Source organism: Saimiri boliviensis, chromosome 18, assembly GCF_048565385.1.
Source record: "Saimiri boliviensis isolate mSaiBol1 chromosome 18, mSaiBol1.pri, whole genome shotgun sequence".
Lineage (NCBI taxonomy): Eukaryota > Metazoa > Chordata > Mammalia > Primates > Cebidae > Saimiri > Saimiri boliviensis.
This window is the reverse complement of record NC_133466.1, coordinates 14,276,659-14,289,644: the sequence shown is the minus strand read 5'-3', so window position 1 is coordinate 14,289,644 and position 12,986 is coordinate 14,276,659. Positions and strand designations below refer to the sequence as shown.

Here is a 12,986-nt window from a genome sequence, read left to right as displayed (position 1 = left end):
GGAAAAAAGTCTCTTTTTTTTTCTTTTTTTTTTTGGAGATACAAGGTCTCACCATGTCATGGAAGCTGGTCTCACTCCTGACTTCAACCAATCCTCCTCCCACCTTGGCCTTCCAAAGCACTGAGATTACAGGTAGGAGCCACCACACTAGGCCAGAAAAATTGTCTTAAGATGCAAGTCATTTTTTAAAAATTATAAATTAGCTACATTAAAATTAAAGATTTCTGTTCCCTAAAAGATATCAAAAATAAAAAGACAACCCATAAACTGGAAATAAATGTTTTCCCTATGTGTTACTGACAAAGGAATAATAACTGAGCAAAGAACTTTTGCAAATCATTTTAAAAAGCAAATGACTCATAGGAAACTGCAACACGAAATTTAAACAGGTCTTCAGAGAAGAGAACATCCAAAGGACCAAAAAAGTACAAGTAAGATTCTCAGCTTTGTTAATCACCAAGAAAATTAAAATTTAAACCACAATTAGATACTATATTATGATTTCCAGACTGACAAAAATTAAAGAGCCTGTCAAAATCTAAAGTTGGCAAGCATATGGAATTATCCTTCTGGTGGGATTATAAATTGAGACAAGCATCTTTGAAGACTGTATCAACCAGCAAGTGCTTCTTCTAGAAGACAAGTGTATATTCATAGCTGTCCTTCTCATAATAAAAATAGGAAAAATCCAAATGTTCATGAAGAACAGCAGAAATAAACTATGTGAGAGTCGTGCAATAAAAAGACTGCCTTCTTGTGACAATGAATACATTACAGGTAAATGTAAAAACGTGGATGAATCTTCAGAGACATAATGTTGAACAAAAAAAAGCAAATATCATAACACATACCCTATAATTTTATCTATATAAAGTTCAAAAATATGCAACATTAAATAATATGTTACTTAGGGAAATACCATCAAGCAAAACTGAAATTTAAAAAGAGAGAGAGAAATAAACACAAGTTAATTCAGCCAGGGTGGTTTTGTCTGAGTAGAGAGAAAAAGGAATGGGACATGGACTTCAATGGTAACAATAATTTCTTTTTTTTTTTTTTTTTTTTTGGTAGTGGTAGTGGTGGTGACCAGGTATGATACTCTATATGTTCGTTGTATCATTAGTCTTTATATTTTATGGACATTTTACAAGTGTTGGGGGGGGGGGTTCCCTCAATGTTTAATCCTTTAAAAATTTAAAATTTTTAAAGAATGGTCTTCAAGGGTTGTCTTTCAAGAAGTAGTGGGATAGATGGACAAGAAGATTTGGAAGTTAACTAGACTGGATACTCTGGCTGAAATATGACAGGAGGGACAAAAATGGTCAGTTGCAGAATCGTAGTCTCAGAGGGAGTGGCATAGCAGATCAAAAACCAGAGGAGAGGCTCAGATGTAGTAAAATAATCTGAGGATCCAGTTACTGGAAAGAGGTCAGAGGAAAGGGATGGATTACACAGAACAAAGCTAGAACCCAACCAGGGCCAACACTCCAAGTAAATCAGCACTGAGGCTGAATCATTTGAATTATTGTCCTGAGTTCCTTTGTCACAAAGGAAAGCACGGATCCCATTGCTGTTGTACAGGGTTGAATATTAAAGGAGGTTTTTGTTTTTTGGTTTTTGTTTTTTTGTTTTTTTGAGACAGAGTTTCGTTCTTGTGGCCCAGGCTGGAGTGCAATGGCATGATCTTGGCTCACCACAACCTCTGCCTCCGGGTTCAATCTATTCTCCTGCCTCAGCCTCCCAAGTAGCTGGGATTACAGGCATGTGCCACCACACCCTGCTAATTTTGTATTTTTAGTAGAGACGGGGTTTCTCCATGTTGGTCAGGCTGGTCTCAAATTCCCGACCTCAGGTGATCCACCCACCTTGGCCTTCCAGTATGCTGAGATTACAGCAAGCCTGGCCTAAAGGAAGAGATTAAGAGAATCAAGCCTTAAATGAGAAGTCTACAAAGGTGAGAATCTAAGTAGGTATTTATATCATTGTCAAAGAAAAAAAGGAGTTTCTTCGTATTTTACAAGTAGAGCCCCCAAAAGGAGTTAAAGTGACTTATCTGAAGTCATTTCATCATCAATTTGGAACTAGAAATAGAATCCATCAGTCTTAGTTTTTTTTGTTAATGCCATTTCTGGTCTATGCTCCCTCATTCATAAATTACTTAGCAGCTACACACAGGCTTTGCAGGAGGCAGACCGTGATTCACAGGCTCAGGTGTTTCAGATAAGATTTTATTTCTTTATTTTCAGTTCCCATCTTTTTTTTCAGCTCTAAAAACAGAAGCTGTGCCAAAAAGCAGTCAATGGAAGAAAGAAAGGAACCAATTTATAGAGCAAAGGACTAAAATAGTTTACCTAGCATTTATACTATGCTCTTTGGAGTTCAGGGTCAAAATTTTCAGCAGGAGTTTTCTTTAGTAACCTAAAGTTAGTTACTTTCTTTTACTACATCAAAATGGTTTTAAGTGTCTATTCACATAACAGTGAATGCAAGGGTCTATCCAATGCCAACAAGTCAGATCACTACTGAGGTGGAAATAGAGTGGCTTAAACAAGTCAACAGCATATAATTGAGGTCAAAAAAAGACGTTTCACTGGAAAACCCAAGAGGCTGTGGTACTAAAATATGCCTGAAAATGAGAGTAGAAAAGCAAACTATAAAATATTTCCCTACATAAGTGTCACAACTGCATCAGACATTAAACTCACCTTCAGAATTATCTTGCACAAAAGAGTAGTCCTCTGCTTCCTAAACGAAAGAAGATATTTTAAAATAAATAAAACACATTTAAACAACCCAGGTCTACCTCCAGTTTTCTCTATGACCTTACACAAGTTTCCTCTGAGCTTTGGTTTCCCAGCTGGTCAATGGCCATTCCTGACTCCCCAACGAGAAACAGTTACTAGAACACCTGACTGAGCATGAAGAGTCATTCAAATAGTGAATCAGAAGTGCAGTTGAAATTGGATTCCATGGAATTTTCTCATGGTAACCCTAGGAATATCTGGGGGAAATGGGTAGAAGATAAGAAATCCAGCTATTTTGATTCATGAATTGCCCAATGAGAGAGAACTGGTGGTTTCTTTTTAATCTGAGAGGATGTATTAGATTTCTATTGCTGTAAAAGAAATTACTCAAAATTTAGCAGCTTAAAACAACACATTTTCTTATCTCACAGTTCTGTAGGTCAGAAATTCAGTAAGCCTGGCTGGATTCTCTGCTTAGGATTTCACAAAACCAAAGTCAAGGCATCAGCCAGGCTGGACTTTTATCTGGAGGTTCTGGAGAAGAATCTAATTCTAAGCTTGTTCAATTTGTTGACAGAATTCAGCTCTTTGTGTATATAGGTCTACAGTCCCCATTTACTTGCTGGCTGTTAGCTAGGAGCATCTCTCTGCTTCTAAGCAGCACCTGCATCCCTTCATATGGGGTCCATTTCATCGTTAAAGTCAGCAACGATGTGTTGAATCTCCTTCACGCTTCGAATCTCTGACTTCTGCTATCAGCAGAGAAAACTCTCTGCTTTTAAGAACTCATGTGATTAGATCAGACCTAGCTGGATCATTGCAAGGTCAAGTGTGCCATGTAACATAACACAGTCATGAGAGTGCTATCTCATCCTATTCCCAGTTCCCATGAGTCAGGGCAGGGCATTTTTGTGGAGGCCACTGTAGAAATTCTGCCTATCACAAAGAAAGTAGAGGATAAAAACTAATAACGTGGGTTTTGGTGAGGACTGATTTGGTTTCAAATTCCAGCTCTGTAATTTGACTGGGTCTCTGTTTAAAGTCAGATTAAATTGCTAAACTTCTCAAGCTTTACCTTCTGTAGATTACAATCTACTTAGGAGCAGGGGTACCAACTACCACTTCTCATATACTTTGAGCAGTGCCCAAGACATGCCAGTGTTTGCAAATATGTGAAAGAATGAATGAATAGCACTGAAAGTTATTCCAAAAACATACTGTAAAGCCATATTTGGCCCTGTTTTGCCAGTGTTTCTTTCATTGACTTGGGCCAATGAGATGGTGATAATGAATTTACCCAAACTGACTTGGGTCAGTGAACAATAGCACAGAAGTAATGTACGTTACAGAGATAAGTGAAACAAAGCTGGGCCAAACATTGGGTAACACAGCCGGAATTAAGAAGAGTCATAGCAAACAAACAAACAAACAAAAAAAAGCAAGTATGTCAATCAAGTAAAATGAAGATGAATGAGTTTCCTTCATGACCCTGGCAGCCAGGAAGCTTGGAGCTAGGGGTTTTTTTTAACTGAATTGCAGTTTTCCCTTAACCTGGATTACCTGGCAGAGTTGGCCTCTTGTCCTTTGTCTCTAATGCTTGATGGTTTAATGTGATACTATGTTTTACTGTAAATCACCTGAAAGCTTATTAGGAAGCATGCAAGTTATAACGTATGACAAAATGGAGAAAAATCTGTTTTCCAAAATTTCAGGAGTCCTAAGGAAAAGAGCAGAAAGGCATTTTTCCCAGTGAGATCCAGAAACAGAATCACTTACTTAAAGATTCACATAATGAATGTGTCACACATGCAGAGTGTGAGTTTGGGCAAAGCTAGGCTGGTAGGAATTGGCTCCAAGGCAAGATGGTGGAGGTATTGGCCTTATCTGACCATTTTTCCATCACTCTGTGCCCCTCCCACCCTGAAACGTCAGTTAAAGTCCTAATCTGTCAAAACGTTATTATGTAAGTGGAGTGTGGGGGAAGGGGGGGGTGCGTGTGTGCGCATGCACGTGTGTGTGTGCGCACATGTGTGTGTGCAGATGGTTAAGGCCAGGTGCAGAAAGAAGATGGTACAGACTTAGCTGCATAGATAGAAATGGGAGTAAGGAAAAAAAGAGACTTTGTGCTATTATAGGTATTTGAATGTTTTTAATCATAATTGCTAAGACACAGGAAGACCCCAAGCAAGGTGATAACTAAAGAAATAAATTGATAATTATTAGATAAGCTTCAATTCCTACCCTTATGTACCCAAAACCACTTGGCAAGGCTACTCCTGAAGAAATTCATCCATTTAATGTGGGATTCATTGCTCTCTCTATAATTTATTTTTTGAAAACCCAAGATATTGAAAACATAAGCATCTCTTTGTTATGTTTATATGATTTAAAATTTAAATATTTTGTAGATTTAATACCTGTAACATATAATGATAGGAAGGCACATAGATATATGAATTTGGATATTTATTTAAGATTTGGAGTTCCAGGCTGAGTGCGGTGGCTCACGCCTGTAATTCCAGCACTTTGGAAGGTCAAGGCCGGTGGATCACAAGGTCAGGAGATTGAGACCATCCTGGCCAACATAGTGAAACCTTGTCTCTACTAAAAACACAAAATTTAGTCTGGCATGGTGGCACACGCCTGTAATCCCAGCTACTCGGAAGGCTGAGGCAGGAGAATCGCTTGAACTGGGATGCAGAGATTGAAGTGAGCCGAGGTCTCATCACTGCACTCCAGCCTGGTGACAGAGCAAGACTCCATCCCAAAAACAAAAAAAGACTTGGAGTTCCAATAAAGCAGCTCTTACCATTTAGAGTGACAAAAAGGTGTGTCAGCCTAGAAAACCTTTCTACGTCAAGTGTGGAAAATTTACCCCTGATCTTTCCACATCTCCATCATATGTGCCTTTGAGCTACAATAAATTTCAAAGACAAATGGAGCAAGGGATCCCTAAGATACACAAAACAATGCAGTTCTGGCTGAGAAAAGTAACTATGGAAAGACCACCAATTCTCCCCTTTTGGGGCACATAGAGATGTAAGATTGAATACTTGCCGATGAGAACGGGAGCAGAACTGATGTGTTTCATCTCATCCAAAGCAGTCAAAGGCAGGTATGTTTTCTCCATGTTCTGTTCTCTCCTTTCAGGTGTAGCTGGAACGAGAGAGCAGAGGTATAAGACATAGCAGCCCAGATCCCGGAGTCACTGTAGAGAGCTCCAGGGAGAACTGACTCACTAAGACTTAGACAAGAGTCATAAATAACTTTACTGGGTTAAGCCTAAGATTTGAGGGTCTTCTTGTTACTGCAGCATAGGCTCTATTACCCTGATCAATACCGAAACATTATTCCAACTCATAAACTCAAATATTTCTTGATCTGAAGTCAACTGAGATTCAACTCTTTCAAATTACCTACAAAACAAATTAGACATTATAGAGGAACTAGAAAAAAGCTTACTTCTTTATTTATAGATATTTATCATTTATAGACAACTAATAATAGATAAGAAAATAGCCAAAAATCAGGGACATTTACAAAATGCACAGAAATTTTGTTTTGTTTTACTACTTCCAAGCACCTTCCAGATAGTAGTCACCCAAAGTTTAATTTAAAAAATACTAATTTTGGCTGGGTACAGTGGCTCATGCCTGTAATCCTATCACTTTTTGAGGCTGAAGCAGGTGAATTGCTTGAGTTCAGGGGTTCAAGACCAGTCTAGGCAACATGGTGAAACCCTGTTTCTCCCAAAAATACAAAAATTAGCCAGGCATGGCAGTACGTGCCTATAGTCCCAGCTACTCGGGAGGCTGAGGCATGAGAATCACTTGAGCCCAGGAGGCAGAGGTTGCAGTGAGCCAAGATCATGCTACTGCACTCCAGCCTAAGTGACAGAGTGAGATCTCTCTCAAAAAATAAAACAAAAATTAAAAAAATACTAATTTTAAGCAACAACAAAAAATTATTCTTAACAAATATTCTAAACCTTACCATACCCCAGCTTATTTTGCCACATAGGATTAGTGCTAATTATGTTCCAGCACAAACAGGTGTTTTTAAAGCCTCTAGACCTGGCATCATGGGTGGTATAGAATGTCATCTCTCTCTAGGTCATCAGAATGATTCTTAAAGGTTTCCTTTCTTGTAAGATGTGAGCTTGGTTTTCTGTTTAGCTGGTGAGTTGAGGATGAATGTACTTTTTTTTTTCTAAGCCTTGAAAGTTTAATCCATTCTGTGCAAGATAAATCTCAGCAGGCATTTGGGGAAAGTTGAATTTGCCAAGAGGTTCATATGTGGTATATTATTTCTGTCAAATAGAAGATACTAGCTGCCAATGGGGTTATAAAAGCAACTGCCTGGCCAAGATTTGTGCTGATCACTATGTTTATCACCCTCATGAGTAACTCTTAGTTCTCAAGTCATTGTTTTTCCATATATATTTTTCAGACATATTCATTAGCATGAGGAATGTTTAATATCTATCAGCTATCCCAAGCACATCAGACAACACTATTGAAATGCTGAAGACTTCATATGAAATCAAGAATATTGTTGCCTAACTAAAATATCTTTGAGAAACACAAACAATATTATTAACTGTATATCTCTACTTATCCAAACTATTTTAATAGAGTAGATAAATTAATTAAAGGAATGGCAAACAACATTTTTGTTAATATATTTGCGTCTTCCTATCAGCACATTTTCTCACGAATTCAAAAGAATAATTTAGCCTATTATATAATTTTCAAAAATCATCTAGAACAATTTTTAGGCATCAAAATTCCCTTTGAAGTTTTGTCAAAATTGAGCTAGATTTGTTTTCTCTATTCATCATACATATCTCCTACTCATATCACCCACAGCACACTCAGCAAATATACTCAGGGCCCATTGAGCTTCCTACATAAGCTAAAGGGAGAGACCCACAGGTAAGCAAGTTTCTTAATTCATGTTTTTTACTTGATTTTCTTTGTGGTTACTGTTTAACTTTTTTTAGGTCTTATTCTTGCAGATATGATTAGATTTGTGACTAACAATATTAATAACATGTATATATCCTAAAGTTGGGGCTTAGACACATTAGGAGAAACTTCCCTAATCTTCTCCTAAATTTTGAAACAGAAACTCACCACCCACCTCTCAGACCTCCCTTCCCCACCTATGCCTCTATTAAGGGATGCTATATTTTGAGTTTCTTGACACCAAAAGCAATGTGTTTATTCATTTGAAATCTCCATATATCCTAGCCACCAGCATGGAATACATAGTAGGTCCTCAAAAATGTTTGAACCAGCTGAATTATCTGCTCCTAGATGGCACTTTTAAAGTCATGGAATATTGTCAATTTTTAAACAAATTTTAAATTGGAATATAACAAACATGCTGAAAAATACACACCGCATAAATTTAATGACTTAGAAAGAACCTCCATATAACCACTTCCAAATCAAAACATGGAAAATTGCCAGCACCTCAGAAGCCACCCTCAAGCCTTCCCATGAATACTATCTTCCCAAAAGTAACCACCATCCTGACTTCTAACCCTATAATCTCATTTTTCTTCTCCAAAAACTTAAATAAATGGGCTCGTATGGTGTTTATTCTATTATGCCTGGGTTCTTTCATTCCACATTATGATTGTGAGGTTCAGCCAGGTTGTTGCCTATAGCACCAGTCTGGCCATTGTCATTGCTGTGTTATATTCCACTGTAAGAATATGCTGCAATTTATTTTTCCGTTATAATGTTGATAGACATTAGGTTGTTTATGGTGAAGTCCAAGTGTGCAAGTTACGTGGCAAATTTTGTTTGTTTTCCAGTTATGTGGCAAATATTGTTTCCCACTCTGTAGCTTGCCTTAAAAGCAAATAATTTTTTATCTATATTTCTTGACAAAATGCAAGGCATTCTGCTTGACTCTCTAAAGGTATATATATGGAGTGCCACTGTTGAGGGTTTTTTTGTCAGCTGCTGGGATAAAAATAAATTACACGTAAGGTGAGAGATGTTTGACCAGAGTGTGTACATGTGTGTATAAGAGGAAATGGGGTGAGAGGAGGGTGGAGAGCTGTAAAAGAACACCATTATCCCAAAATTAGATGACATTTTAGATAAGCACTGGACAGATTAAAACTGATTTTATATTATAACACCAATAGGCAAGTTTCTTAATCCACAGATATTCTTGTCTGCCTTATACGTGCCGGGCATTCTCATGAGCACAGAATATTCAATGGTGAATGCACACACACAGACCCCGGAAGCTTGGGTCTCGTTCTGTGAAATGAGTCAATAGAAATGAAACCAAGTGAAACATACCAGCCACAGAAATACAAACACTGCACAATTCCACTTTATATAAGGTATCTAAAAGAGTCAAATTTGTAGAATCAAAGAGTAGAGTAGCAGTTACTGGGGGCTGGGTGAAGGGGGAAATGGGGAGTTACTGACCAAGGGGCATGAAGTTTCAGTCAAGCAAGGTGAACAGGCTCTAGAGATCAGCTATGCAGTGTGGAACCTGTAGTTGACAATAATGTATTGTTGACTCAGAAAATTGTTAGGAGGGTAGATCTCATGTCAAATGTTCTTACCAGAATAAAATAGAAAAAAAATTTTTTTAACCAAAGCTGCTCTACTATTAAAATTAGTTTATTGAAATAAAAGAGTTGGGCTGGGTGCGGAGGCTCACACTTGTAATCCCAGCACTTTGGGAGGCGGAGGCAGGTGGATCACAAGGTCAGGAGTTCCAGACCAGCCTGGCCAACACAGTGAAACCCAGTCCCTACTAAAAATTAAAAAATTAGCTGGGCGCAGTGGCAGGCACCTGTAATCCCAGACACTTGGGAGGCTGAGGCAGGAGAATGGCTTGAGGGGGAAATGGGGAGTTACTGACCAAGGGGCATAAAGTTTCAGTCAAGCAAGGTGATCAGGCGCTAGAGGTCAGCTATGCAGTGTGGCACTTGTAGTTGACAATAATGTATTGCTGACTCAGAAAGTTGTTAGAAGGGTAGAGTTCATTTCAAGTGTTCTTACCACAATAAAACAGAAAAGGTGACAGTGAGCTGAAATCTTGCCACCGCACCCAGCCTAGGCAACAAAGTGAGACCCCATCTCAAAAAAAAATACAGCTTTCATGTTAAGACTTCTCACGGTGTAGATTTAATTGCATGAAAAGTATCTCATTCTTCTTAAAACTATAGGACAATTCCTGACACTAATTAAAGCTATTTTCATTTGATTTCTGTGCAGTTTGGATTCCACAGGATGATTATGCTGTCTTCAAAGCCCTCTTGCTTTGACCATCATAGTTAAAGCTCCATAATCAGACATCAGAGCAGCAATCAGCTCCAATTTTGTCACCTAAAATTGTTCTTTCATTACAGCCCCTTCACAGTATCTGATTCTTAATGTATTCATTTCACAAATATTTAATGCCCAACTAATGCATCCCAGGCCCTATGCTCAGAGCTGGAGGTACAACTGTAAATAAGACCTGTCCTTCCCAATCCCATGACTTTTGCCCCTTTATCTTTGTTATTTCAGTTAGTGAAGTAATAGAAGAAGTACACTTACTGTATAAATCCAACAAAGCGGAGCTGACAGCACAACAGGATCACATTTATTTTTTAAGAGAGAGAAAAAACCAAATGGCAAAATTTTGTTTCATTACACATTACTAGCCTTTTATTCAATGTCGTTTATGAAATTTTGATGGCTCTTAGGTCTGACTGCTAGACTTTTTTCTTTATGCAGTGTTCACATAGGAAATACCACTAGGGACAAGAGTTGTGGGTGTGATTTTTGCTAAGTAATACCATATTTTTCATTTTTGTAATCTTCTTCTTTTTAAAAAGTACTCTCCTAAAGAGACTGACATCTGAGTAGCAGCTCTACCCATCTGACTCCACAGCCACAGATAGGCAGGCAGGCCTCTCTGCCTCACTAAATTCCTAACACAATCAGCAAATAGGTTTTAAAAAGTTGTTTTCCAAATTCTAAGATTCTATCTTCTGTTCTCTAAGGAAAACTTAAACTATAATTTATAAAAATATGTAAAATTAAAAGTACTTAAATATGATATTTTCTTTTTGAAGAATGAAGCTCAGAAAACCTCCCTCAGAGGAAGAAGCGGAAGAAAACGATTTCATTACTGAATAAACGTTAGACCAGAATGTGGTGCATATCTCAGGTGACCCATGAAGAAATCGTGAAGACAGAAAGAAGTCTCACCTTTTTATATAGCCAAGCAGATACAGCCTGTTACATACATGTTCTCAGGATAAACAACACCTACGCCTCCATGAGAGACTTGGCAGCACCATTTGTCACACGTGGCTCATCCTAGATTCATTGGGTAATTGCAGTGACCATCTGTGTTTTCCAATTGGTTTGATTCAAAAGAAAAAATTAACTTCTTATATCCCAATAATAGAAGGTAGTTTGAGATCAAGAAACCTGCGAAGTAAGAGAGAATTTACAATGGCAAATTTTCTAAAGTAAATGCTCTAAGAAAAGGGAGGTATCTTTGACGCTTCTTTTTTTTTTTTTTTTTTTTTTGAGACGGAATCTTGCTCTTGTTGCCCAGGCTGGAGTGCAGTGGCAGGATCTCCACTCACTGCAACCTCTGCCTTCTGAGTTCAGGCGATTCTCCTGCCTCAGCCTCCCAAGTAGCTGGGATTACAGGCACTCACCACCACACTCAGCTACTTTTTTGTATTTTTAGTGGAGATGGGGTTTCCCCATATTGGCCAGGCTGGTCTTGGACTCCTGAACTCAGGTGATCCACCAGCCTTGGTCTCCCAAAGTGCTGGAATTACAGGCATGAGCCACCGTGCCCAGCCTCTTGTTTGTATTTGTATTTGCCTTTACAGTACCTGGAAACCTTTACACTTGAGAGGTCTTCCTGGAAGACAATTTAGGTGATGCTCCAGTGAGCAAGGTGGAGAATTATGGAGACAAGAAAAGAAGAGACACGGGATCCAATCAAGCTGTCTTGTGTTGTCTGTTATAGACCTTTAGCTCTTCTTACAAGATGAGAAGTCATTAGAGAGTTTTTCCTAGAGGAATGATACAATTTGGCTTACATGTTAGAGTCACTGATTGTTCATAAGTGTCAATTAGCAACTCTATTCCTGGGACTGTTCTTGGTGCTGAAGAAGGTACACAAGAAACAGAGCTTTGTTGTAAAGTTTTTTACTCTCCTGCTGGGGAAATAACCAGGCAGAGGAGCCACTAGTAACACACGTCATATAAGCAGCTGTCAGTGTACAGAAAAAGGCAAGAAGAAAAGAATACAGAGCAAATGGAAGACTAAGGACTGGAATAGTCACAGAACGCATCACGGGGAAGACAGAATTTGAACTGTGCATTAAAGGGTGGTAATCGTTGGAAGACAGAGAGGAAAATAGCATAACTTAAGGATCAGGAATGACCCAGAATATATTGAATTGGATTTGGAGCAGGTTGGAAAAACTAACAAGATTGCAGAAGTCTGAAGCTGCAAGAGGCCGAGGGTTACTGATAAGGAAGGATAATGAACAGATCATCATGTAACTGGCTTGTAGAAATGTTCCCATTCTCTGCTCTGATATCTTCATCTGGAGCTGAACAGAGTGCCCATGTATTTGCAATGGCCTTCTCCTTGTTACTTTCTACCAATTAGCTGGGTTTAACAAGAAGCAATTATGACAATTACTTCTAATTACTTCTGCCATTCCCTCCTCACCCTATTCTTCCCTTCCTACCCCTTAGATTAAAAACTCACCCTCACTGGTGTGTAAAACTTTAAATAACTTAGAAGCTTTGGACAAAATGCCAGTTTACTGGAGGGTGAGGAAGGGGGCTTCAAGATTGATGAGAACCAAAATTATGATGGTTACTTTTATTTGGCAAACTGACTGGGCCATGGGGTGCTTGCTATTTTGTTAAGTATTTTTCCTGGTGTTTCTGTGAAAGTGCTTTGGATGAGATTAACATTTAAACCAATGGACTAAGTAAAGCAATTGCCCTCCCTAGCGTCAGTGGACCTCATCCAATCAGCTGAAGGTCTAAATAGAGCAAAAAAGCCACCTCTCTCCCAAGTAGGAGGGAATCTCTCCTGCCTGACTGCCTTTTGACTGACATGGGTTTTTTCCTGCCTTCAGATTCACACTGAACCACAGGCTCTTCCTGAGTGCTCAGCCTGACGGCCTTTGGGTTGGTGCCACAACACAGGCTCTCCTGGTTCTCAGGCCTTTAG

The 12,986-nt window shown here is 38.7% G+C and overlaps 1 protein-coding gene across 9 annotated transcripts in view; it reads right to left on the bottom strand.

The window, feature by feature from the left end:
• TIAM1 (TIAM Rac1 associated GEF 1) overlaps positions 1-12,986 on the bottom strand; it is a 528,333-nt gene that overhangs the window by 14,500 nt on the left and 500,847 nt on the right. For 8 of the 9 annotated variants that reach the window (XR_012514869.1, XR_012514870.1, XR_012514872.1 and 5 more), the window contains 3 exons: positions 10,979-11,203; positions 5,798-5,900; positions 2,706-2,741 (listed from right to left, as the gene is read on the bottom strand). The gene's annotated coding sequence lies outside the window, so the exon portion shown is untranslated. Of the gene's footprint in view, positions 1-2,705; positions 2,742-5,797; positions 5,901-10,978; positions 11,204-11,620; positions 11,806-12,986 lie in introns of those variants that run through there. The other variant, XR_012514877.1, reaches the window with a different exon arrangement.